At 44.0% G+C, this 22984-nt stretch overlaps 1 protein-coding gene and 1 pseudogene across 6 annotated transcripts in view; one reads left to right on the top strand and one right to left on the bottom strand.

The window, feature by feature from the left end:
• Positions 1-22984, top strand: part of RAI2 (retinoic acid induced 2) — a 397647-nt gene that overhangs the window by 240573 nt on the left and 134090 nt on the right. For 3 of the 6 annotated variants that reach the window (XM_041741689.1, XM_041741691.1, XM_041741693.1), the window contains 2 exons: positions 9462-9636; positions 12707-12786. The exons of 1 other annotated variant lie outside the window; for it this stretch is intronic. The gene's annotated coding sequence lies outside the window, so the exon portion shown is untranslated. Of the gene's footprint in view, positions 1-2564; positions 3204-9461; positions 9637-12706; positions 12787-22984 lie in introns of those variants that run through there. 2 more of the 6 variants (XM_041741695.1, XM_041741692.1) reach the window with 2 other exon arrangements.
• LOC121482433 lies at positions 3195-22238 on the bottom strand (annotated as a pseudogene).

The following is a 22984-nucleotide window of genomic DNA, read 5'->3' as shown; positions in this document are numbered from 1 at the left end:
TTTTTATAAACCCAGTATATCCAAAACATCATTTCAACGTGTACTCAAATATTTCAGAAATGAAGATATTTTGCATTCTTTATTTTGGTATGAAGTCTTTTAAAATCGGTGTGTACTTTGTACTTCTAACACATCTCATTTCAGACACTGAAGGTCCATTGGAAATACTTGATCTGTATTTTTTTCGATTTCTTTTTTGTTAAGGATTTAATTATTTTTTAAAAAAATTTTATTTTTTATTTATTCAGACAGAGAGAGAGAGAGAGAAAGAGGCAGAGTCACAGGCAGAGGGAGAAGCAGGCTCCATGCAGGGAGCTCGATGTGGGTCTCCATCCCAGGTCTCCAGGATCACACCCCGGGCTGCAGGCAGCACTAAACTGCTGCACCACCGGGGCTGTCCAAGGATTTAATTAATTTATGAGAGAGAGAGAGAGAGAGAGAGAGAGAGAGAGAGAGAGAGAAAGCACAAGCAGGGAGGAGGGGTGGAGGGAGAGAGAGAAGCAGACTTCTTACTGAGTAGGGGGACCGACATGGGGCTTAATCCCAGGACCCTGGGAACCATGACCCAAGCTGAAGGCAGATGCTTAACCAACTGAGCCACCCAGGTGCCCCATTTGATCTGTATTTAGACTTCATAAAACTTACAGTTGAAAACGTAAGTTAACATACTGAAGTCATTCCAACATATCTAAAAGTTTTCTGATAACTGAATTGAATAGCGATCTTTAATTTTTTTAATTCTTAATGAGCTTTTTACATTAGAGTAATTTTACATTTACAGAAAAGTTGCAAAGGTGGTACAGAGGTTACCATACAAAAAATACATATATCCCTATTGTTAGTATCTTAGGTTACTGTGGGACATTTGTCACAACTCAGAAGACAACATAGATACAGTGCTATTAACTAACTCCAGTTTTTCTTTGCACTTCACCAGTTTTTCCATGAATATCCTATTTTTGTTCCAGGATCCAATCCAGGACACTTCATTATATTTATTCGTGGATCCTTAGTCTCTTCTGGTCTGCAATAGCTTCTTACGCTTTCCTTATTTCTTGTGACTTTGACAGTTTTGAGGAGTACTGGTTGGGTATTTTGAAGAATGTTCCCCGATTGGGGTGTGGCTGATATTTTCCTCATGGTGAGACTGGGGTGATAGTTTGGGGGGAGGAACACCACAGAAGTGAAGGTGAAGTACCTTTCTCATCACATCGTATCAATGGCTTGTGCTATCAACATGACTTATGACTGGTGATGTGGGCCTTGATCATCTGGCTGAGGTCATGTTTGCCAGATTTCTGTACCCCAAGTTACTTTTTTCTCCCTTTCTATAGTCTTTTCCTTGGAAACAAGTCACTGAGCACAGCCTACACTTAAAGATCATTGGGGACAGGGTGTAGAATAAGCTCCAAGTACAGTTTTAAATTTAAATTTATGAGGTGCCTGGGTGGGCTCAGTTGGTTAAGCATCTGCCTTTAGCTCAGGTCATGATCCCAGGGTCCTGGGATTGAGTCCCCCTTTGGGCTCTCTGCTTGGAGGGGAGCCTGCTTCTCCCTCTTTCCCTGCCTGCCTCGCCCCCTACTTGTGCTTTCTCTCTCTGTCAAATAAATAAAAAAAATATTTTTTTAAATTTAAATTTACTAAAATTAAATTAAAAATTAGTTCTTTAGTCATTCAAACCATATTTCTAGTGGCTTGTATTGGATGGTGCAGCACTAGACATCACCACACTTCAGTATTTGAGGCAAGAGGCAGCTGGCGAGGAGGTGAGGTACTGACAAAGAAGCTGATGGGCCTGAGTTAATGGGGAAGGAGGAGAGATGATGAGAGAATTAGTGAAGCGCAAGAGAAGGTCAAAGACAAAAGAAAGTTAATGAGAAGGATTAAGAAAATATGGGGTAGTGGGTGTGTGTGTGCGTGTGTGTGCATGCACGTGCAGAAAGAGGAGAAGGTAGGAATGGAGAGATGTTCCAGAGAATATACATCTTAACCATGTGCTGAAACTGAACCCTGGATTTTGGTTAAAAAGCTTGAACTCACAAATCTGGGTTTATGTTTCAACTGTGCCATTTCTTAGCTATCTAATGATCTTGGGTGAGGCGCAAATCCTCTAAGCTTGTTTCCTCATCTGTAAAATGGGTTGGTAAGTCCTAGTACTTACCTCATGGGGACATTGCAAGGATCAAAGGATATTTGTGTTTCAAAGGGCTTCATAATCTTTGCTGGCGCTCTTGGCAGCAATGAACCCTCCTACCTTGGGAGCCTCCTAGGTATTTGGTCAGGCATCAGCTGGCTCCCAGTGCAAGGAGGTCTTGAGGCTCAGGCAAGAAGAGTTATCCAGATGGTTTCCAGTCTCTTTTTCCTATTTCCCAGCCTATCTCCATCCCCCACCCATGACTGCAGCCCACACCACACCCAGCCCCAGCCGCCCTGCAATCCTCTGCTGGAGCCCGCAGGCTGGGCAGCGTGCTCTGGTTGTACCAATAGAGGACTTGTTTTATGGCAACAAGTCTTTGTTTTCATACAAGGTGCCCCGGCAGGTGACCATCAGAGAACACACTGCTGTTTACAGATACACAGAACCGAACAAGAGCGTGTTAGCATGCGGCCTTACTGTACACATGGGACACTGGTGAACGGTTTCAGACACTGCAATTAGGAAACAGAATGGGCCAACGCCACCTGTCCAGAGGTTCACGGATCACTCAGCAGTGCCGCGGGTGGCCTTTACCTGAAAGCAGAATCACGATCACTCTGGCAGTCTCTGAGCAACTCTAAAACGCAAGTCTGGTGAGAGGGACGACAAGCAAGCAAGCGAGAGATACCCTGTCCCATCGGAGGGAGGCTGATTCAGGGCCTGCACTGGCACGTTTCTCGGCGGCAAAGTAGCCGTTTTAATAGCCTGGGTTTCCCTTACCACATTTGTTGGCCATGAGCAAAAGTAAGAATTTCCGACACACGAGCTGAATAAGCCTAGGATTAAAAAGCAGAACACTGTGCACGTAACAGAGCTGCTGCTACTTTGCGACTTCTGCCCAGTTCTCACCTGTTGTCCTGCCAAATCCCCTCATCTGATGAATTTTAGCAAAGCTTCTAGCAACTGTAACAGACCTTTCCTAACCCAGCTCTAGATGCTAAGTATCAGGAACAAGTGCCCGTGAAGTGGATGTGTCCACGGGAGAATGGCAGTGTTTCTACTGGAGGTAAGTGTCAAGTTTCCTCTTGATGTTGTCAAAGGAATCTGCTCCCGTGTAATCAGCCTGGCCCTGTTCCCACGGCTCCTTCCGTTCTTCTGAGGACAAAAGGCTGTGCCACAGCCGGGGTCTCCCCAACGGACAGATGCGATATGGCTCCTGAGACACCTTTACAAACGGAAAGGCATGGGATGGTGTTAGTGGGACATGAAAATTAGCTGTTCTGTTGGTAAGTTAAGGTGTATTGATCCCTCTTTTGCCTCCCCCTGTGACCCCCAGATCCAATCTCTGCCCCATGGTCCCCATGGCCACCTGGCATCCAGCTGGGGTTGGCCAATGGAAAACACCATCAAGAGCTCTGAGTGGCAGGAGAGAAATCCAGGGGATTTCTTCTTTGCTCTTTCCCTGCTTTGGCATCCTGTCTCTGGTAGTGTCTGCACCCCTCCAGGATGACAGCTCCCATGGGGAAAACCCTCCTCCATGGCTCCAGCTCTCACCAGGCTCTTGTAACACTGTTTCCTTCCCTCATTCCTTCAACCCTAGGACTGGCAATAGCTCCCCACTCTTGCTGGTTCCTGAGGGCCTCGCCATTTAGGTTTGTTCCCCTAGCACTGCCCATACTTCAGCTTGTTGATCTTTCTTTGGTTTTCATTTAAATTATCTAGTATGAATTCTATGTCCTGCTTGGCCCCTGATCGTGGTGGAGAAGATGGTAAGGAAGAGAATGTTGAGGGTGACTGAAGTTGATGAGATCACAGGGCCATGGTCCCCATGTAAGGACTGTAGTGATTGAACTGGAGAGTAGCCTCTGAACAAACACATTGTCAGGGAGATCAGAGGAGAAAGGACACAAAGGAGGATAGTTGTACAGAAAGGCATGGAGGATGCCAGTGGTGTGGCTAAGAGAAAGAAGAGATAAGGAGCAGAGCTAAAGGCTATATCAAGATTTCCAAGCCAAGTACACCAAGAAGTCAGCCAGACCACAGGAGCCAAAGCAGAAGGTACAACCCTCAGTGATGAAGACATCAAGAGGCTGTGCTTGGTTTTTAAAAGAGTGTGGATGTTGGATTCATACAAGTATGGTCCTGGTTCTACAACTGACTAACTGTGTATCCTTGGGAGATTTAACTTGCCTCTCTGTGCTTGATTTCTCATGTGGAAAATGAAGGGTAGAGCTCTGGGATTTAGATAGAAGCCATTTGTTTATTCATTCATAGTCCACAAATATTTTTTTAGCACCTGTCATGTATTTAGCAGTAAATTCTTGGCCCAGCAGTAAATGAGATAGGTAAGGTCCCTCCTCTCATGGAACATTCTAGTGGGAACAGACAATGGACAAGTAAGGCATCTTAAGTCAGGTTCCCTGGAAACAGATTGTGATGGAGACCTGCATATAGAAAGCTTATTATGGATGCTCTTAGGGATGCCACCAGTAGGCAAGTGAGGGAAGAGGGACTGAGCAAAGACTGGTAGGTGTTACAGAAGCTTCAACCCACCCCACAGAAGCTCTGGGACCAGCATAGCCCCCAGAGTTGCCCCAGCAGAGGCAGGTTTGTGGGCCTTTCTACCCCCATTTTAACAGTCACGAAATACAGGCTGCCCCGGCGTGGGGGCGGGGTGTGTGTGTGATCAATGGACAGTTCTTGAAAGGATGCTTAGCTGAGAACACTCAGCAGCCATCACTCCCACTACCTGGGGGAATGAGAACCATAGTCCTGAAAGAAGGATCTGGAGAGAAAAAAAAAAAAAAAAGAAGGATCTGGAGAGCACAACAAAGCATTTGTTACATGAATAAATAACTGAACAGGATAATTTCAGGTAGCGAGAGATGCTACAATGACAACAAAACTGAATAATGTGATAGATGGGGGGGCACTTAGATTAGATTAGGTGGTTAGAGAAGGCTGTGGCACATCATAGCTGCTCAATAAGAATTGGTTTCATCGACCTTCCTTTTATTTTGTCGGGACCGCTGGACACATGAATATCAACCCATCATGAGAAATACGTGGTGCTACTTCTCTGGATGAGGCAGACTTCTAGATGCCGTGGAGATTGCAGAAAAGTAAGACCCAGTCTCTGCTCCCAAGGAACTTGCAATGTAGTTGAGGAAGATAAGGGATATAGAAAATTAGCAAGCGATAGCAGGTCGTGTAGCACTACTGTCAACAAATGGTTACAAACATGGATAGAAGTGTCCAGATCCTTTTAACATAGGTGGAATTTCACAGGTGGAGAAAAGAGTCAGGGGCATAATTTTGGTCAAGAAGAGTAACTGGAGCAAAAACCAGTGATCTGGGATTGGGCATGGAGTGTCGGAGTGTTTCATTTCTGGTTTGGGCTCAGCAGAACCAGGCTATTGTCCTTGTGCATTGGCCTATGAGCTCTATTGGGTTTGTCCAAAGGTAGAAGATCACTAAAACCCATTTCTTAGACACATGAGTTCTTGGTGTGTGTTGGCTGTGTGGGACAGGAATGACAGACTGGGACCAGGCGGTTCCAGAAGCTTCTTGATAAGGAGTAAAATAAGCCTGAGAGTTCGAGTCCAGGCAACTATGAGAATGGTGATCACACCAGTGAGGATGGGACTTGCAGGTAAGTGGAATATGGGATCAGATTTTTTGAGAGAGATTGGGAATGAGAGGTAGTTTGGGAATAATATCTGTAGAGCTAATGCCTTGAAACCAGGAAGGAGAGTGAGAGCCCCATGAGAGAACTTACAAGAAAAGAACAGAGGCTTGCCTCCAGCACTTAGACAACAGGTCCTCCACACATACAGATTGGTACTACTACAAGACATACAGTCTTGGTCCTTGAAAATATATATCCTAAAGCATTTTCAGAAGATAAGGATGGTCAGCAAGACCCATAGGCATCAGGAAGACAGAAATGGCAGCAGTTTCAGAGCCTTGGCCCTGGTACATTTTCTGTCTCCTTGGTTTGAAAGACTTTGTTGGCAGCAGGGGTCTGTGCATTCCAAGGGTTTGAACTTGAAGGGGATGTCATTTTTGTTAACCTTTAACCAAGAAGGCAGTCAGGGAGGAGATAAATGATCTGCTCAGAGAGAAGTAGCAGTTGCATTCAAAGAGGGTATAGGAGATTACTGAGGCGCTACTGTGAACGACCCCACGACCCTTCTCTTCATTGGAGGATTGATGGAGAAAAGGCTCTCCCCACTTTTTCTCCAGGAATTAAAGGTGAAGTCCTAGGAGTACTAAGGAAGGGATGACAGGACAACTTGAAAAATTAAGAAGGATATGAATCAAATAAACAAGGAGGCATTTATCCAAGACTTCTAAAACAACTAAAGAAAATGTATTAACCTTCTAATGAAAATACTGTTATCCAATTCATCACTGGAAACACCTCTTTGGGTAACTGTTGCATTCATTCACCATTTCAGGAAGTTGCTTAGTGGGATCCAAGCTCTTGGGATTTCGTCTACAATGCCTACCTGTTGTCGGTCAAGAGGCAGTAACAGAAAGAGTTAGACGAAAAGGAATAGAATTTCGTCTCACAGTTTTGAAGTGTGTTTAAGACAGTGATTGAAAGCGTTAAGTCAGAACCTGGTCTAATGTGGTGGACACTAAGATATAGTGATCCAAGTGGCTGGTTGAGACTCTTCAAAGATCACTAGAAGTAGGGTGAGTGGAGGCCAGAGCACCGAGGAGAAACAGAATGGCAGATTGGGGAGTCCTTAAAAAGCATAAAACTGAATGAGGTCAGTAGTCTAGTTAACAGTACTGTACCGATAGCAGCTTCCTGATTTTGCTATCCTGCTACCATGACATTAGATGTCACCACTGGGAGAAGCTGCGTGAAGGGTACATGGGGCTCTATGTACTATTATTGCAGCTTCCTGTGAGTCTATAATTTCAAATAAAAATGTATGAAAGAAGGCATGTGGTGGGGGAGGTGAGGACAATCCTCATGAGCTATAATGAGTATTTGTGTGGCTCTTTACAGTGTTTAACATTTTCACATACATTCTCTCATTTGCACCTCCCGAGGGCACTGTTACATAGCAAAGGTGTACTATTATCCCTATTTTATAGATGAAGAAACTGAGGCTCAGAGAGACAAAGTAACTCACGTGTGGTCACAGAGAGCAGATTGCCAAGGCAAGGGTCAAACTCACGTCTTTGAGTTCCAAATGCCACGATTCCCTGAGTCCAAATCCATCTGGTCTACCTTGGGTCACACAGACACAGACCCTGAGATGAGGATTTAAGGGCAAGAAGCTTATTTGGGAGGTGATCTGAAGCTCCAGTAGGGGAGCAGGGAAGCTCGGCAGGGAGAATATATGATTTTTTTTTATCTTAAAAAAGCATTTTTTCTTTATGTGAGAGAGTGCATGGGCATGTGCATACACACACACACATCTCCCCAGCATGCATGCATCAGCAGAGGGTGGAGCAGAGGGGGAGGGAGAAAGAATCTCAAGCAGACTTCCTATTGGAACCCAACTCAGGACTCAGTCCCATGACCCTAAGATCATGACCTGAGCAGAAACCAAAAGTTGGACATTCAAACAACTGAGCCCTAGGCGCCCCTTGTTATATATCTCATTTTTTATATGAGCAAACTGAAGTCTCAAAAGGCTGAAATGACTTGTCCAAAGTATTTGGGGTCTTAGACACAGAGCTGTAGCCCTGACTCCAGAGCCTGTATTCTATGGACCCTCCTAGGTCTATTTTGAGTCCCTGAAAAACAACAACAGCTACCATTCATTGAGCATCTAATATATGCCAGTTACTAGATTAGGTGGTTTGTGTACATTACATCAAACTAGGAACACAGATGAGGGGTTTGAACATCAGAGAAATGGTTCACTTGGATCAACTGCATATTTTCTTCCAGGTCTGACGCACAGTGATCCTGTGGCACATGTTTTCAAATTATAGCCATTCAGGCTGCACTGCTTTATCAAATGACTGAGTAATTTTCAAATGCCAGCTCTCCACTGGGTCCTGGGAATCCAGGGAGATCACTGGACAGGGTCTCTGACAGTGGACTAGAATCAATAGTTTACTAAAGTTGTAGACAAGGGGTCAGGAACACAGACAAAAGTTATCCCAGAAAGATGGAGGAGGCTTCTGGGTACATTTAAGCAGGGTTTTGAAGGGTGAGTAGGAGTTTGCCAGGTGGGGGTATGGATGAAAGAGATGACACCCATGCAGAGAAAATAGCATGTGGAAGAGCTGTAAAGTGCTTTACATGTAAAGAGCATGTAAAGTTCCATGTTTGGAAAAAAACAAATAGTAAGGGTTAGAGGAGACAGAAAGTGGAAGGGTGGAGGGGAGGATGGGAAATGATACTAAAGAGGTGAGTTGAGGCCAGCCTGAGGAAGGTCTTAATGCCAGGCTAAGGAGGGCACCACTCAAGAGTTTTAGCTTTGAAGGTCTGCATTGGAAAGACCTTGAGATTCTCATTCCTAGCTTATGTATATATATATATTCTCTCTCTGCTTTGGCCTGCCGCCCCTCAACTCTCCACGCTGGCCTGGGCACCTGTGAATGTGTTTGTCCACCTGGAGTGCTAATTAGGTGCTCCGGGGAGTCTGACACCAACCTCTTGCTCTTTCTTCACTTCTGCACAAGAGCAGTCTCGGTACCCCTCTGGTGTTCCTTCAGTTACTGGATGTTAGTGGAGTCTACCTCTTGGCGTTCAGCTTGGTCAGGCTTGGGCAGATAGCCCATGCAGTGGGGCATGTGTGGAATGCCCCCAGCTGGGCCACGGCACCCCCAAACCTCTTTTCCTGTCCCTCTTCTGGTCCCAGCTCTTGGCTCACCTCAAACCAAGCTCTGCCCCCATCAAAACTACTCACCCCCAACTCCCACCCCATGGTGTTGTCAACCTTCAATCTTCCTTTCAGAGCAACATGCCTTCCCTGCTTGGCTTTTTAGAGCACCCCTACCCTGGGTGCCTGGGTACCCATACCAGGCTTAGTTCTTTCAAAGTCAAGAGAAGACCCTCACCCTGATGTACATTTTCACTTTAAACTCAGATAATCATCCCAAATGATGACTGAGGATTCATTGTGGAGCCTGACAGGATTGAACGCTTGCTGTGTGACCTTTGACCAATCATTTCACTTCTCTGAGCTCCTGTTTCCTCATCTGTAAAATGGGAACACCAGCCCTCACTGCACAGGGATTAAAAGCAGGAACACGTGAGATGCCAATCAAGGAAGGGCTCAGTTCAGCTGAGAGACCCAAGCAGGAAGGGACACATTCCTTTGCTTCCTTTAAGAACCGGTACCTTTAGCTTCTAGGACCTGCCAGTGCCCACTGCCCAGAGGTGAGGTGCAGAGTCCCTCAACCGAGAAGCAGCTGAGAAAAATCAGCAAACTCCAGAACCCCAAACTGGGTGGCAGCACCTTGGTAACGGCGTTGATACTAAGCAACGGATCTGTGGGAAGAGCACCGGCTGGGGAGTCAAGGTATTTCTGCCTCTTCTCCCTGCGTGACCCTGCACGACACAGTTCCTCTCTTCTGGCCTTGGCTTCACCATCCAAGGGGTGGTGGGGTGGAGGGTAGAGGCAGAGGGTGAGGACAATCCTCATGAGCTATAATGAGTATTTGTGTGGCTCTTTACAGTGTTTAACATTTTCACATACATTCTCTCATTTGCACCTCCCGAGGGCACTGTTACATAGCAAAGGTGTACTATTATCCCTATTTTATAGATGAAGAAACTGAGGCTCAGAGAGACAAAGTAACTCACGTGTGGTCACAGAGAGCAGATTGCCAAGGCAAGGGTCAAACTCACGTCTTTGAGTTCCAAATGCCACGATTCCCTGAGTCCAAATCCATCTGGTCTACCTTGGGTCACACAGACACAGACTCTGAGATGAGGATTTAAGGGCAAGAAGCTTATTTGGGAGGTGATCTGAAGCTCCAGTAGGGGAGCAGGGAAGCTCGGCAGGGAGAATATATGATGGAGCCTACTGCCTGTGTGGGCAGCAGGGGTGCACTCCTGCTGGGGAGCTCTGGGAGGTGAACTAGATCATGCCTTGGAGTTAGACCCGACTAAGGGGTGAGGACACCTCTCCATCCATCCTATATCCAGTGAAGGCAGTGCTCCTAGGGTGCTCATTCCGTGGCTCCTCTAGGTGACTCCATTCTCAGGCCAAGAGAAAACCTCAGGCAGAGAATTGAAGACACTGCTTGAAGTAGGACGCTGTCAGCATACACTGGAAAGGTTAATGCACAGGGGATGAGGACAGGGTCCCCACCGACAGTGACTGTCTCTTTATTCTAGCACCCACACTCTAAGCTTTTTGCCACTCAGATTGTTTCCTCGCATCCTAGAATACTCTCCAAGCACCGGTGCGCACACACATACAGATTGGTCGGAGCAAGGGAGGGAGGGCTGTTCTTATCTTGCCTGTTGGGGCCAGGAGTCAGCATCTGAGAGAGAAAGAGCAGGAAAAAAGGCTTACGTGCATGTGTGTACGTGGATCCTAGATGTGTGCACATCTGTATCTCTTTGTGCATCTCAGTTGTTATGATCCAGCAACTTATTCCAAAAGCAACGTGAGGTGTCCAGTGGGCCAGGGGTTAAGTCAAAAGTCAAAGGTTAGTTGGCATTTTCCACTGTACCAATATAAGCATTTTATTTGGTTTGGTGGATATTACAGAGGAACATACTGGGCTTCTGGACAAATGGGCTGGCTAAGTGGTGGTGGGGTGGAGGGTAGAGGCAGAGTCAGCCAAGGCCTTTCTCACGGTGATTGCCGCCCACTAAAGAATTGATTGGCTCATTCCTTATTCATATGGTATTTCTTCTCCAGGGTACACGCTGATATACTCTTCATCTCTGTGGGCTAATGTAATCATTATGTGCACACTCTAGAAATTAATGCCAATTCCCCCTGCTTGTGCCTGAAATAGACATTTCAGACATTTATAACTCAGTCATTTTAATCCAGTCATTCGCCCCAAGTATGTTCCCAATTAGAGCCATTTTGCTCTGTGGTTGATACCATGAAGTGGAACACATGTTCTGATCTTAAAAAAAAAAAAATCTTTTAAATAGCAAAGGTATACTGTGTTTCCCCCTATTATAATAATTGAAAAGCAGCTGATGGAATCTTTCTCGACTGTTTACCCAACCATAAAAATCTGACCCTTGAATTAAAATCATAAAAATATCCAGGGGATGTAATGCCTTGAAATACAGAACATTTTTTTTGTCTCTATAAAACTTCCACAGCTTTAATTCATTATATCTTCACAGGTTTTTTCATATTTAAAAGCTGCCATAAGGTTGTGATACCAAGTCATGAATAATAAAGTAGTGTTCAGTTTTGGTACATGTAACGTCATTTTGTTTCCCAATTTAGTATCAATTCCCTCTAAATCGTGGCCATATTCTTGCATTAATACTATCACATTTTGTAAGCCTCCACATGAACAAACATAAAAACCACTTTAACCTAGAAAATGCATTTGGATTTATCCATATTTTGATCCCATGCTTTTTTGTGCTCTTTAAACTTTGGTGGGTTTTTGTTGTTGTTGTTGTTCTCACCCATTTTCTCATCCTAAACTGGAAACCACATCCACTGACAGCCTCATGCCCTTACGATAGGTCTGCCTCCGTTTCAAGGGGCTGGCAATTTAAGAGAGCCTGTCTCTTGATGCTGGGCTCACCAGGAGCCCATTAGAGTTTCCCAGGTCTAAGACCTGGGGTACAGATCTGCCTCCCTTAACTAACGTTTCTCTCAAATCCCTGAACTGAGAGGAGCTCGGTGCAAGCAGTGCTTACCAGGCATAAGCACCCGGGAGAATTACCCTGCTTGGCTACTAACATATCAGCATAGAAATTTCTGGTGGTTTCTCAGTGATTTACTGCTGAATGGGTGCACCTGAGGAACTGAACAGACAATGAATAATCAAAGGGTGTTCAAACGCCTTGTGAAATGGCAGAGGCTACAATATAATTAAGAGCGAATATTAAGCAACACCAGCAGAGCCTGCCATTTAATTTAATTTTAGAAAGTAACTTGGCATATGATATGACAGTTTTGGCTTTGCTGAGAAGGGGTGATTCAAAAGCAACCCAATCATCAACCATTGGAATCATTTCGTCAAAGAAAGGCCATTTGAATTGTTCACAAGTGCCAGAGGTACAGCGTACATCAGTGCCCATAAATACAGCAATGCCCTTCTAGGAACGGTGGGTCTTTGTCTCATTGGGACCCTGCTTCGTGGAGAAAGGGATGAGACCTACTGTCTTAGGGGAAAGTAGAGATGACACCTCGACCTCCACTATTTGATTGGAGGTTCTCTACCTGGAGAGCTATAATGAGTTCCTGGCGAACACAGGCTTTTGTCATGATTCAGAGACAGGTCCTCTTAAATTGCCAGCACTTTGCAAAAGCCTCTTTATTTGGAATTTTTATGAATTACTTTTTTTTTGGGGGGGGGGAGGTATAGCTCACAGGACAGTGCACAAATATGGAGTGTACAGTTTAAAGATGAATGTTTACCTCTGTCTCCACCCAGGTGACTTCCATCAGATCAAGACAGAATATTTCCAGAGCCCCAGAAGGCTCACTCCTGCCCCCCTTAGCCACTGCCCCAGGGTAAGCACTGTCCTGACCTCTAGCGCCATGAAGTGGAATTGCTGGGTTATAGGGTATGTGCGTGTTTAATTTTAATAGGTACTGCCAAACCTTCTGCAAAAGAGTTGAACCCATTTATAATCCTAGCCAATTACTTTTTGTTTGCCCAGATTTTCTGTTGTTGGCGCTAAAAATGCTCGACAGCTCTTCTCTTGCTGGTGCTTGACCTAACCCATGACAAGTTTTCATTACCCCCCTGGGGTTTTAGTGGTGTATAAGCCAGTATGGCTGTCATTTGTCATTTGCTTGTGGTGGCAACCACAGAAGGAGCAATATGGTAACACACTATGATTTCACAGTTATCGTGGGTGTTGCCGTGGATTTCATGGTAAGTCTCCACAAGATAAAACAAGGTCACCTTGGTAAGTCTCAACAAATCATGACCTGTGTGATTACCTTCTGAGACCCCAAAGCCTGAACTACTTTTTCTGCCTCCTAGGCAAGGAAACGCACCATTCTCAAAGGGCTTCCAAGAGCTGTTTGGAAACGAGTGGATTTTAAAACCTAGGAGTGTGAGAGGAAGCCAGGGGTTTTGCCAATAGGAGTGTCATCATTCAGGCCCCATTTCCAATCTAAACCAGCTGATGGTGTCTCTTTATATTTTTTCTTTCTTTTTCAAAATTATAATCAAGCTTAAAATTTCTCGTTTCGGTTTTTATTCAATTAGTCTTGGAAAAATGTGTACCTTTAAAGATCTGGGCACAGCTGACAGAGGGTGTATGACACAAATATTTTGTTTGGTATTCATGTCATAGACTATTAGTGCCATTTGTTTATAATTTGGTTTTATTTTAAACATTACTCAAAAAAGAAAAAAAGGAAACAGCTAAACACCAAGTGGCAGTTTATCTGATCCACTGAAAACATTGCATTTAATCTAATCCTTCTTCAAGGATTTAGAAATTAAGTAAATATATAAATGCCTACCAGAGAACACCTCGACATTTTCTTGCCACCAACCAAGCTAAGAATGCATGCCCAATGACAGGAAATGTCATCGGGGGATTGCTTAATGAACAGCCAGTGAAAGGAGGATATAAAAAGGGGAAAGTAAATGAAGCAAGATTGACCAAATATAGATAATTGTTGAAGCTGAGTGATAGGTGCAGGGGTTCTCTTTTCTCTACATTTTGGAGTTTGTTTTTTCATAATAAAAAAATTTCAAAATCATATCAACAATAACAAAAGCAACCAAATTAATAATTAAGGGGTATGGAGCTATAGAACGAGCAAAATTTTCAAAATAATTTATGGAAATATGAATGTGGACTGATATTGTTATGTTTAAAAAATAATCCATCTTGGGATCCCTAGGTGGCGCAGCGGTTTGGCGCCTGCCTTTGGCCCAGGGCGCGATCCTGGAGACCCGGGATCGAATCCCACGTCGGGCTCCCGGTGCATGGAGCCTGTTTCTCCTCCCTCTGCCTGTGTCTCTGCCTCTCTCTCTGTGTGTGTGTGACTATCATAAATAAATAAAAAAAATTAAAAAAAAATAATAATCCATCTTATCTTTTAGAGATATGCCCAGAAGTATTTATAGATGAAATGATATGATAGTTGGCTTTTACTTAGGAAATGAGTGAGATTGGTCATGGGTAAATGGTTGTTGCTGGATGACGGAACTATGGGGGGTTCATATACTGCTCGAGCTATCTTTTTATTATTCAGAAATAATGCAAAAAGTAATTTATGCATATACGTTCAAGGAAAACAGATTAGTACCAGGTGATTGCAGATTTTTCTCTTCATATTCAGGGTATGAAAAGCTTAAATTACAATATGTTTATGAACCCAGCTATCGTATAAAGCACCTTTGAAATTATTCTTTCATGTGGGGAATGCATTGACACCAATAAAGATTAAAAGTGCAAGTCCAAACAGAAAGGTAATCGTGGGGTTCAGATAAATGTCACCCAGTGGACTAAAATATTCCCATGGTTCCAAGGTTACCAGTACAAAGGTGTGTGGGGAGCAGGGCTTCTGTGCCTCTGTGGCATGTCGATCGTATCACCAGTCAGTGAGCTGGCTAGGGCAGGGGGGGGACACAGCTTCCCCAGCCCTGCCTCTTCTAAGCACTTACAGACCATCATACAAGGGTTAGAATGTATAGTGCGGGGGTGCCTGGGAGGCTCAGTAGTTGGGCATCTGCCTTTGGCTCAGAGAGTGATCCCAGGGTCCTGGGATCGAGTCCTGCATCAGGCTCCCTGCAGGGAGTCTGCTTCTCCCTCTGTCTGTGTCTCTGCCTCTCTCTCTGTGCATCTCTCAGGAGGAAATAAATAAAATCTTTAAAAAAAAGAATGTATGGTGTGACAAGCGTACCACGTGGAAACCATGGGGTTGAGCACTGCAGTATGCGTAGTAGTAGTAGCCAGAACCTCTGGGTCTAAATCTGGAGCTGTGTGACCTTTGGTAAGTTATTTAACCTCTGTGTGTGTCAGCTTCCCCATCTTTAAAACAGGAGCAATTATAATAATACTCCATCTCAGGGGGTTATTGTGAGGCATAACCGAGGTCAAGCCCTTAGAATAGTGTTTATAGTCCTTATTATCATTATTTGTGAGCAGATCTGCCCTAAAACATCCTACTTACCAATGGGGCAGCAGGCAAATGTACAGATGACAAATAGTCATGATTCCCATTCTTTTCTACTTGAAGACCTACCCCCCCCCCCTTAACCAGAGGGGAAGGGATGTTCCCTGCAAGGAACAACTCTGGGAGTATAGTCTGAAGGGATCCTTTGCAAGTACAAATCTCTTTAAAGCTTAATATTTTAACTTAAAAATCCCACAGACGGGATCCCTGGGTGGCTCAGCGGTTTGGCGCCTGCCTTTGGCCCAGGGCGCAATCCTGGAGTCCCGGGATTGAGTCCCGCATTGGGCTCCCGGCATGGAGCCTGCTTCTCCCTCTGCCTGTGTCTCTGCCTCTCTCTTTCTATCATGAATAAATAAATCTTTAAAAAAAATCCCACAGATTTTGCATCCTGCACCATAATATAGATATGTTTGTTCTATCATAGAAATAATGTGATCCACCTCATAATTTTTTTTGTGTAGAATTGAGGGTCAAGACAGGTGTTTCGTGTTCATCCCACAGCTTTCCTGATCCTCTGGATATGCCTCTCAGTTCAAGAGGCTGAGACAGTTAGAGCCATTTGATTTAGTGAACTTCCCAGATCTTCCTCCCAGACAGTCTACTGTATTTCTCCTTAATAGCACCTTCTGTTCTCCAAGGAGCACTGCCTAGCTTTAACTCATGGGCTTTTATGGTCAAAGTATCAGGTCATATCTCCTCCTGTCCTCATTTTCATTGGCTCCTCTGTGACTGTTGACTCCGTCCTTTTTGAGACTCACTCTGTTGGTGCCTGGGACATCACCTGGCTTCAGGATCTCCTCCTACAGCTCTGGCCTCTTCTTCTGCATCTCTTTTGCAGGATCATCTTTTTTTTTTTTTTCCTATTTAGCTAATAAGTGTCATACTTCCCAGGATTTTGACATCAGTTCTGGCTTCTCATTCTGTATGTTCTCCCAGGGTGACCTTACTAATACCCAACCCTCAGTTTCCACCTATAGAGAACATTCTGGTCTTTGCCTCCTCAGCAGCTCTTTCCCTACCAGCTAGTACCAGAATTTCTCTTTCCTGGAGGAATACACTTGTGGGTTTTATGGAGCTGACCCTGTCCCACCCATTGCCACAGGTCTGGGTTCATGACTCAGGCATGTTCAAGCAGAATCTTCCAACTCCAGGTTACAGGGCTTGGTTCCAGAATGGACATGTAATCCCCAATGCATCAATCATAGACTTTACGGAGATTTTTCTGCTTAAGCTATCAGAAAACAAAAACCAAAACAAATCTCGGCTGAGTCGTTGAATGAATAGATGTGAGCTGGGGACTTTGGGGTTGCCAGAGGCCACCATGCCCCAGGACTCCAAGAAATTAATTAAAAGAAGTCCAATACTGTCATTTAAAAGCCTGTACCTAGCTATGCCTGAAGCTGAAGAAACAACCCGGGGCTTTTTGCTGTCTTGAGCCATGAATTCCCTGTACTAGTTTGTATTGGTTTTCTTGTCCTGTGCTGGTGACTCCCAAATCCTCATCCATGGCCAAGGCTTCCCTCCTGAGCAACAGACTCATAGAAATAACCTGCAGTTAAACAACCCCCACACAAATGTTCCACAAGGACATCTCAAACACAACAGGTTATTTGCTAAACATAATCATGGTATAAATTTATATTTACTTGTTGATGTTTTAAAAGTTTCCACCAGAATGTAAACTCTGTGAGGACAGGAACTTTGCTTGTTTATTCATTCTTGTATCTCCAGCACCTAGAGGAACACAGACAGTAGATGTCCAGTAAATACGTTAAATGAATGAAACAAATGAATTTCCTCGGCTCTTTTTGTAATATCAAATACCATCATATTCAATCAGTTACTAAGTCTTAAGAGTTTTGACTCATGGATGTCTCAGATCTTATATGTGATCCCGTCACAGTATCCCACTGCTAACTTCAAGCCCAAATTGCTTTGTGCCTGGACCATGACAAAAGTCTCCTAACTCCTATACTGCTTCCAGCTACCCTCTACACAATTACCAGGCTCTTTCTAAATTGGGAACCAGTTTCTATTACACCTTTGCTTAAAATATATCAATGATGTTACAGAGTTTTCTGGCTCAAATCCTGGCTCCCCCCTCCCTCTTGAGGCTCATCTCCTGGCTCTCTTTCCATTCAGCTCTTGCCCAAGGAAGAGGGAATCACTTGAGGTCTCTCAAATTCATCAGTATGTTTCTTGCCTCTGCATCTCTGCACATGCTGTGGTCTCCTCCCATGCCCCTCCTTTCACCTTCCTGATTACCTTGCAAAACTCATGTCCCATCCTTCAGAAAGCCTTTTCTGGTCTCTGTCTCCCCATTCTGTTTGGAAGTCCCCGCCGTGTCCACAAAGATCCCTGCACACCCCTTTGTGTGCTGGGGCAGTTATGACAGGCTATTTTATTTTATTTATTTATTTTTAAGATTTTATTTATTCTTTCATGAGAGATACACAGAGAGAGAGGCAGGCTCCATGCAGGGAGCCCGACGTGGGACTCGATCCCGGGTCTCCAGAATCATGCCCTGGGCTGAAGGCAGCACTAAACCACTGAGCCACCCGGGCTGCCCTTTATTTTTTTTTTTTAAATTAAAAAAAATTTTATTGGAGTTCGATTTGCCAACATATAGTATAACACCCAGTGCTCATCCCGTCAAGTGCCCCCCTCAGTGCTATTTTAGTGCTGAGTAGTATCTATATTTTACTTTCCTCTGGCAGATGGCTAGACTACATTTCCCAGCCTCCTTTGCAGTTAGGAATGACCATGTGACTGAGTCTTGACCAATGGAATGTGGGCAGAACTGATTTGCCTCACTTCCAGGCCTGGCCCTTTAAAACCTCTCACATATGGTTCTCCCTCTTTTTCCCCTCAGTTGAGTAGAGAGGACTTAGGGTATACAGGAGGCAGGAGCCACGATCTGTAGAGCCGCTGTACAGCTCTGCAACTTGGACCACCAAGGGGTCAAAACTGGGAAATAAAAGAGGGGGTAAAATCCCAGGAAATTCACCACCGTAATGACTTCTTTGACTTGCCTCCCCCATTTGCCTGCTATTATTTGCTTTCCATTAGTCTTCTGTCAGTTGTTGCTGTTGTTGTTTTTATATTTTGTCTGGAGTTCTTAGATGTAATCAGTGGGGGCTGATCCATCTTGGCTAGCAACCCCCACCATCACCTTGTTTTTATATCCTGTTCCCGAATACCTGGCTCATAGTGGGACTTTACACTGGTTTGCTAAGTGCACTAATTAATTATCTAGATTCATAAAATCAACTATGGCCTCTTCTTTACCAGAATAGTATTTCTTGTTCTCAGCTTTACAATTTATGTAAGTGTGAAAATGTTTGAAACGGTTCTTGGGAGAACTGCAAATGTGAGTAAGGATAGCAAATGGATGCTCCAAAGAGAGGTTACACCATGTGCTATTGCTTAACTTTCCTGGTGGGAAAAGAATGAGTAGTGATAATTTTGCATACAAATGTACAGATTACTAAGGGATGCAATTTTGCAGATCGCTTTTTTAAAAACTGAACTTGGCTTATTTCTTATATCTTATGTATGCATATTAAGCTGAGGTAAAAAAAATCTATATTTATATGTGTGCATTGAGAATTTAATTTGTAAAATTTTGATTCCCTAAGCAATAACGTTTACAACCCTTTATTCTTATTGACTATAAACAAATATATCACTCAGTTAACACATACTTGTTAAGACCTCCTGCATGCAATGTTCAACAAGGATGCTAAGAGGTATAAGAATTAGCTCCTGAAAAAAAAAAAAAAAAAGAATTAGCTCCTGTTTAAAAGAATAGTGATAGAGTTCACTGATGAGGACTTGACATTTTACAAAGCACTTTTACTCTTCTCACCTAAATTCTCACAGTGTCCCAGTGAGGTGAGTTTTAGTCCTGTTTGACAGTCTACAGAGGCTCAGAAAGTTTGAAGTAGGGGGTAGCCCGGGTGGCTCAGCGGTTTAGTGCTGCCTTCAGCCCAGGGCGTGATCCTGGGGACCCAGGATCGAGTCCCACGTCAGGCTCTCTGCATGGAGCCTGCTTGTGTCTGTCTCTCTGTCTCTCTGTCTCTCTCTCTCTGTCTGTCATGAAGAAATAAAAAAATTAAAAAAAAAGAAAGTTGGAAGAATCTGTCCCTGACCACATAATAATGGCAGAATTGAGTCTTTTATCCAGGTCTTCCAAGTTGTGTTCCTTTGTCATTATACCTCAGTCTAGCTGGGCCATAAAACATCTCACCCACAGTTATCCAATGGTTCAGGGCAGGTGTTGACAGATGCCAACTGAATGATCAAATGCAGCAGGGAGCAAACTTTTCTACCTCCCCTTACTAACTATTGTCAGGAGAAACAGCATTCTAGAAAGATGGCATTCTCGAAAGGGCACTGCTGGCCTGACTGGCTCACTCAGAGCGCTAAACTCATAGTTGCGCGTGTTCTAACTGATACTGACGAGGTTATGTCATTCAGGACATAATAAATAAAGAACATGGAAAAGACTGAGAGAATACTTGGGCCCAAAGTGTGAGAAGTAGCCATCTTTAGGTAAAATTCTGCATATTGCAGACTACAAATAATACACACAGTGATTTTGTATCAATCATTCCTGTCAATCATTCCTCATGAAAGAACTGTGGAAAACTTTGGCTGATTAGTTTTTCCTTTGTAAGCAATAAAGTATATTTTGAAAATTTAGATATCAACATAAAGATGTGCTGAAGGGAGACTAATCCTGAGTGAGAGTCAGGAAATGGGAGGTAACCTGCAAAGGGACCAGAGGGACAATTTTCAGGTGATGGAAATGTTCTATAGCTTGTTTTGGGTTAGTGGGTACTCAAATGCCTAGAACTTGGAAAGGAGCCTTTAAGATCTGTGGGTTTTATTGTATATTTATTATAGCTCAGGTTTTTGTTTTAATGTGGAAAAGAGTATACAGTTTTTCAAAGTTCTTTGAGGGGTATGTTAGCAAAAAACTTGATAGCCATTGTTCTGGGATATACATGGAACAAATCTCTTGTTTTTCAAGCTTCTTATCTTTTCTTTTGACTTCTCAGATCCATGTAGCTTGACTGTAAGGTAAATGATCAATAACATGTCATATTATTTGTGTTTTTTATCGTTAGTTTTAGTGTTTTTCTCACAGCCACCTTGGATTTTTATGCCAAAGAGCATCTTCCAACAGAATAAAAGAGAAAGGTGGGGAAGCAAATTAACTAGGGAGAAAGTTAATCTTCAGAAAATGTGGTGAATGGATGTATTTTCCGGTTTGTCTCCGTAACTGCTCCCTCTCAGAACCTCTTTTTTAGAGGAAGAATGAATGTAGTAACTAAAGTAACTTTTCGTGTAAATGGAGCCCCCAGATTGATGACCTGGTTTTAAGGCATTGCTCTCAAATCTCGTATGAACTTAGAAGGGAAAATGCCCTGGCACGTAGACGTTTGCATGAATCAATGAATGGATGCAGTGGGCCTCACTGAGTGGAGATGCTCAGAAGTGGCAATTTTATCCCTGACCTGGCTCTGGTTATCATTTCTCTGCAACTCGCCCATCCAGCTAGGCCATAAAAACCTTAATAACAGCTGAATGCTCTTGCAAAGAGGGCATGAAGCCCCAGGCTTCTTTAATCTTCTGGTGCAGTGGAAATAAGTGACAAGGTGGCCTGTTCTTCCAGGAATATTTCTTTCTTGAAGCCACTTCTCGCACATGCTACAGGGCATCAAGACATTTTGTCAGTTCTTCCCATTTTGTGTATCTGGTCTCTGCTCTGTAAGGCCATCTGATTGTTCTCTTGTGCTTGAGATGGTCTCTGGGCTTTCAGAACTGGCAGCCAAATATGAGGATTCCACTGAGCTGCAGGCATTGGGAAATTTGGATTTTTCTTCCTTTTCTTATAGATTTTCCACTCTAATGACGGTAGCCAAAATGGCGCCTTGGCAGTAAGGGACGTTAGTTCCTTCGTTTGCCTTCTTTGCAGGTGTGGCAGTGATAACAGAAATGAAGGAAGGATGGGCTCACTTAGAACAGTCTGAATACTATTGTCCAGGGCCCAGCAACAGCAACACCTGTGGCTTGGAGGGTTCATTTTCGTGTACTCAGTGATACCACCATTCATCCTCAGAAGCAGCTTCACCACCACTGTCATTACTTCAGGAGATAGAGTCCTCAGGGTCATTTTTTCCCACTTCGATCACCTTTCTGTCACTTGGTTCCCGATTTTTTTCACTTGTTTTACTTTTACCCCAGCACCTACCTGCTCTAATACTTCCTCATTTAAACCCCACATGTCCTGCCGGGTGCCTGAAACAATGGCAGGACTTAGCTCTTTCTCTGGGAGTTTGGCACTGATGTGATGATGTGGACAGTATGGATACCATCTTCTTTGGCTCTTTCCCTAGAGCTGGAACTTTCCTCTGAGTGTTGCTTCAGTTGGTCTTGGCTTGGAACGTCTATGCTGTGGCCCTGGAGTGCTGATGACTAGATTCCTTCTTAGCTTATCATAGAGAAGGCTTGGATAGTCCACAGGGAAGCTCCGATGTCCAAGTAGCTCACCCGAAAGATCACCACAGGCTAGCAAAGGCTGCTTCACCATTATATGCTAGCCTAGATAATGCATGGCCACTCCAACAGTGCACATTTCACCTTTGCACCTGCCACTTGCAAAATCTTCAATTTCGCGTACGACAGTACCTGTTGTGTACATAAAATCAATCTAGATTGATTTGGTCTGGGGAGAACCCACAGGCACAATCAGATATTGAACAGTGGGCAGAAGTTTTTAAATGATGTCCTTTTGACACTGAAGAAATTGCCATCTGTTGACCAAAACCTACAGCAATTCCATGGCTTGCTACATCGCAGCTGAATTTGCAAATTGTTGGGCACAGGTCCTAAAGCTTCAGCAGCATTTTGGAACAAATAGTAGCTGAGGATTGTTAAGAGACACTTTCTGTCCTGAAACCATCTTTGTGCTCTTCCATACTCTGTGGAATAGTGTCTGCCCCGCCCCTCCAAATACATGTCCACCTGGGATCTCGGAATGTGCCCTTATTTGGAAATAGGGTCTTTGCAGATATAATCAGTTAAGATGGGGCCATTCTGAATTAGGATGGGCCCTAATGGAATGTCCGGTGTCGTTACAAGCAGAAGAGAGGACACAGAGAGACACACAGAGAAGTCCATGTGATGATGGAGGCAGAGATTAGGGTGATGTGTCTACGAGCCAAGGGATACCAAGGATTGCTGGCCACCACCAGAAGCCAGGAAGAGGCAAAGAAGGATCTTTCCCTAGAGCCTTCAGAAGGAGCACGACTCTGCCAACAATGTGAGCTTGGACTTCTCGCCTCTAGAACTGTGAAATAATACATTTCTGTTGTTTTAAGCCACCCAGTGTGTAGTAGTCTGTCACGGCAGCCACGGGAAATTCATACATCTTCTTTCTCTGTCCACACTCCATCATTTACAAATTCTTCTGTAAGTCCCGCACCAATGAGAAGAATCTCAGCGTTGTGGTTCAGTGTAGTGATTCTGAAACCAGACTACTTGGGTTGGAATCTTGACC

The sequence above is a fragment of the Vulpes lagopus genome, chromosome X (genome assembly GCF_018345385.1).
Source record: "Vulpes lagopus strain Blue_001 chromosome X, ASM1834538v1, whole genome shotgun sequence".
NCBI lineage: Eukaryota > Metazoa > Chordata > Mammalia > Carnivora > Canidae > Vulpes > Vulpes lagopus.
The sequence above is the reverse complement of the archived record's forward strand: the minus strand, read 5'-3'. Positions and strand labels throughout refer to the sequence as shown.